The sequence below is a fragment of the Melanerpes formicivorus genome, unplaced genomic scaffold, assembly GCF_026170545.1.
Source record: "Melanerpes formicivorus ecotype bairdi unplaced genomic scaffold, bMelFor1.0.p_v2 SCAF_15, whole genome shotgun sequence".
Classification (NCBI taxonomy): domain Eukaryota; kingdom Metazoa; phylum Chordata; class Aves; order Piciformes; family Picidae; genus Melanerpes; species Melanerpes formicivorus.
Window position 1 is genome coordinate 12,288,086 of NW_027142367.1, and position 5,164 is coordinate 12,293,249.

Here is a 5,164-nt window from a genome sequence, read left to right on the forward strand (position 1 = left end):
ATCAGTCACAACCAAATTCAAAATGTTAATCAGTGGAAAGAAAAACATTTATTCAGAGAAGTTCGCTAAGGTAAAAAGGCTCACAGCCAGATTCTTGGCCCAGAAATGTTATGTTAGGTATCAAAGAGGTCAGTAGAGAAGGGATAAACTTCATGACATTAAGCTCTTTAAGTGTGGAAGGTCTGTTTTTAAACAGGGCTTTACTTCTAAGTCATAAATATTCAGTGGTGGTATTTGAATTGAAGGCTATTTGAGTGAGCAAGGGATATGGTTTAGCACAAAACTTGACAGAGTTACACAGAATCACAGAATGTTAGGGGTTGGAAGGGACCTCAAAAGATCATCCAGTCCAACCCACCTGCCAGGGCAGGATTACCTAGAGTAAGTCACACATACAGGTGTGTTTTGAATGTCTCCAGAGAAGGACACTCCACAACCTCTCTGGGCAGACCTGTTCCAGTATTTTATCACCCTCACAGCAAAAACCTTCTGTGCTCTAGCTTGCACCTATCATTGGGAAGAGCCTAGCTCTGTCCTTCTGAAACTCACCCTTCACATATTTACAAATTTGAATGAGGTCACCTCTCAGTCTCCTCTTCTGCAAGCTAAGGAGACCTATCTCTTTCAGCTTTTCTTCATAAGGGAGATGTTTCACTCCATCATCTTTGTGGCTCTGTGCTGGACTCTCTCAAGCAGTTCCCTGAGGTCCTTCTTGAACTGAGGGGCCCAGAACTGGACGCAATATTCCAAATGTGGTCTCACCAGGGCAGAGTAGGGGGGGAGGAGAAAGTCTCTCGACTACTAATACACTCCAGGATGCCATTGCTGGCTCATAGTCATCCTGTTGTCCACCAGGACTCCCAGGTCCTCTTCCCCAGAGCTTCTCTCCAACAGATCAGCCCCCAACCTATACAGTGGTTAAATTCCATGATCTTAAAGGTCTTTCCCAATCAAGAGTGTTCAATGATTGAAGCAGAACTGTGTATGAAGGTGCAGTGTTGCTGTATCAGTGACACAGCAGTCCTCCTTCCAAGTACAGTGACATCAACAGCCACTTATGAGACCATGAATTGGATATATTCATGATGGAAATACTGGTTTGTTCTATTTCAAAATGAATTCAGGCATTATTAGCCAAGCTGTCAGACATCATGGAACTAAAACTGGAATTCCATCATTTTGTTTGTTCATTGCATAACCAATTGTTCTCCTGAGAAAGACAGATATTGTATCTTGTCAAGCATTGGTCTTGTTCTGCAGTACCACCAGAAGATGCCAGTGGGCCTGATGTAAGAAAAACAGGGGCCAAAGCCTCTACTGGCAACAGGTGACAGAATTATGGTGATGCTGTGAAGCCCAGGACACAGTGTGACTATCACTGTCACTCAGCTGAAATATTAATTGCCTTTGTATTGAAATCATAGCTGAGTCTTCTGCAACACAAATACAGCCACCTGGCAGTCAGGACTTCTGGAGACATCAGGTAATTCTAAAGTGTTATTTCAGGTGCTCAGCATGACTCAGGGTCACACTTAACATTTCAGACAATAAAAATGATTCTTCTGCTGTAAAATATAACCATTGTTATAAACACACATGTGGGAAGGTAGAAATTTAATGCTGGTTCTCTCCTATTTTGCATCTGGTGTCATCATTTACTGTTTGTAAAAAGGATGGGATGTGCTGCATTCATAGAATATTAGCACTGACTTTTCAAATGTAGAGATAAATATACAATACACAAGAGCTCACCAGTTTTTAACACTGTGTTTCCAAAGTTTAGCAGAAAATCACTTACATTCTACCAGAGATTCTTCTTGATGCACTGTGTGCCTGCACTACTTCATCTAGACAAAAAACAGCAATGGAAGGAGGAATTAGTCTTACAGATGTAACCTGACTTCCAAAGAGATTAAGGCCAGTTATTTAGACCAGCATATCCCTCACTGGCTTGATAGTCTATAGTAAATCTGAACCTAAGTGTAGATCTGGAAACAAACAAGACATGCAAGTCACAATAACTCACACAGACCTTCTAATAATTCATCCTGACCTTTCTTATCCATAGTTTTGTCTAAGAAATCCTTTTTCTGTAATTATTATATTGAAAGGTAACAGTAATTGCTTTGAGATGCCTTATAAAGTCAAGACAGAGATGGATTACATATCTCATAACCTACTTTGGATCAAAAACCAAAGATCAAGAAGGAGTAAGTCTACTCAAGAGGCAATATAGTCAAACTTCAAATGCAGAAACGATGCTCAGATGGAAAAAACCTCCACATCCGGAGTTCTGGGTCCAGCTCTGGGCTTTGCAGTACAAGAGAGATGGACAGACTGGAGCAAATCCAGCAAAGGGACACTAAGATGATTAAAGGCTTGGAGCATCTGACATGGCAAGAAAGGCCAGGAGAGCTGGGATTGCTTAGCCTTGACCAGAGAAGGTTCAGGAGGTTCTTACCACAGTACACAAATAACTGGAAGGAGAGAGTACAGAAGAGGGAGCCAGACTCTCCTCAGTGGTGTCCAGTGACAGAACAAGAGGCAATGCACATGAACTACAGTAATTTTGTTTAAACATAAGAAAGACTTTGGGGTTTATTTGAAGGGTGACTGAGCACTGGTAGAGGTTGCCCTGAGAGGCTATGGAGTCTTCACCTTTGAAGATATTCAAAACCCTCCTAGACATGGCCCTGATTCTGCTTTAAGCTGCCTTCTGACCTCAGCAATTCTGTGATTTTGCAGTCCCTCCTCAGGACCTTTTGACACCATCTTTTCCAAGACACAAAGGAAAAAGGAAATAAGCACCACCAGCATACAGATGATAGCAGTAAACAACCACCCTCTGGGACACCTGGAGAACTAAACTGGTCTTAATTGTTTTAAAGCTTAAAAAGAGCAAACTGATCAAGATGTGCTAGGTAGCACCAATCTGTAACCAAAAGACTGGAAAGGTCCTCTTCACAATGCAGTGTGGCAGTAAGGTGATGAGCTTGCTGCCATTGCAAGGCTATATTGAAAAGCAAGGTGCACAGAAAACTCAGGAACCTGATTTACTTCTTTCATAGAACCATAGAATCATCTGGGTTGGAAGGAACCTTTAAAGATCACCAAGTCCAACCCACCTGCAGTGAGCTCCCTTAAAGTCTCACTTTAGGTTTACCTCAGCTAAACCAATACCTTGTCTGAAGTTAAATACAAAACCAAAGAAAAGTCCCCTCCTCCGCAATTAAGCTGAAAATAAAGCTCTCATTACAGAGAAATAATTCACTGCCAAGCAGCAGAACAGGACTGGTGTGACTGGAAGATGTGTCAGAACTGAATTTCAGAAAAGCAGGTAATTTCTTACTGCATCTCATGAGAAAGATCGAAGCACCTTCAGCATAGGTGCTGTAAGTACATTTAATTCACCTTACATGCTGAACTATGGAAACATCCAACAATATTTAGCTGTGGCCTTTTTTGCACCTTTCCTACGCACTGTACTCTCTCCACATCCCACTCATCCATTTTTTTCCCTTCAAAACCTAACTTATATTCACTATTCTCACATGTTCATAAAGGCTTTTAAATATACTTTTGCATAGGATCCTCTCACCTGCTTATGACAGAAAACTGCTGCCCACCATTAAAATAAGCAAGAACATCACTGGATTACTGGGAAAGCACATTCCTCTTGTTTCTCCAGTACATGTTATATTGTTTATCTAATTAAACTGTGATTTCCTCAGGACAAGACACAGGTGCAGAGCAGCACACAAATTCAGTTTCCTAAGAAAGCCTGAAAAATGCCAAACTGGGAAACAACAGCCACATGCACAGCTCAGGCTGCAGATCGCTGAGTTAGCTTTTTCCTTTGGTAGCTGCAGAGTTCCCTGCGCTAGTTCACAGAATCACAGGGTAGTGAGGGTTGGAAGGGACTTCTGAAGATCATATAGTCAAACTCCCATGTTACAGCAGGTGCACACAGAGCACACTGCCCAGGTTTAGAATCTCTCCAGAGGAGACTCCACAACCTCCCTGGGCAGCTGTTCCAGTGCTCTGGCACCCTCAAAGGAAACTTTTTTTCTCATTAACATCTCTTTGATAGCTACACAAACAGCTTCAAATAAGGATATATCATTACATATTCATGAAGCCGTTGCTGCAGCTGGACTCACTTCAGACACCATCTGACATGCAGCCCTGCCATGGAGCTACTGCAGCAGCCCTGAGCGTGACACTATGAAGCACTGAGGAGCCCCATTGAAAGAAATTGAGAGGCCTTGAGCACAAGCCCTATGAGGAGAGGCTGAGGGAGCTGGGATTGTTTAGCCTGGAGAAGAGGAGGCTCAGGGGTGACCTCATTGCCCTCTACAACTACCTGAAAGGTGGTTGTAGCCGGGAAGGTGTTGGTCTCTTCTCCCAGGCAGCCAGCACCAGAACAAGGGGGGACAGTCTCAAGCTGCGCCAGGGGAGGTTTAGACTCAAGGTGAGGAGGAAGTTCTTCACCGAGCGAGTCATTCGTCATTGGAACGGGCTGCCCAGGGAGGTGGTGGAGTCACCATCCCTGGAGGCGTTCAAGAGGAGATTGGACGTGGCACTTGGTGCCATGGTCTAGTCATGGGGTCTGTGTTTATAGGTTGGACTCGATGATCCTCGAGGTCTCTTCCAACCTTAGTTATACTGTGATACTGTGATACTGTGAAATGGAAAAAATCCATTTCCTACAGTACAATAGATAAGATCTTAAGTTTCAATGCTTCCACTAACACTGTTGTCACTCATACCTTGCCATATGTCCTTTATATAAGCAGTGGGGGGGGTGGGGAGGATGGGGAGCGTTAAAAAGAAAACAAACCCCTAAACTCTCATGCAGGAAAAGAAATGCTTGATGCTATATCTGAAAACCTGGTTGCACATCTAGCCAAGCTGGCATGGCCACTCTCAAAATCATAGAATCATAGCATGGTTTGGGTTGGAAGGGACCCTCACAGGTCATCCTGTCCAATCCCCCTGCAGTGAACAGGGTCACCTTAACTAGATCAGACTGCTCAGGGCCCCATCAAGCTTGACCTTGCATGTCTCCAGGCATACTATTTAGTAGCATCATGTCAGCGTTGCCACAGTTCTCTCCAAGCAAAAGACTTTCATTATCTTTCCTCTGACAAATATCTTTCCTCTG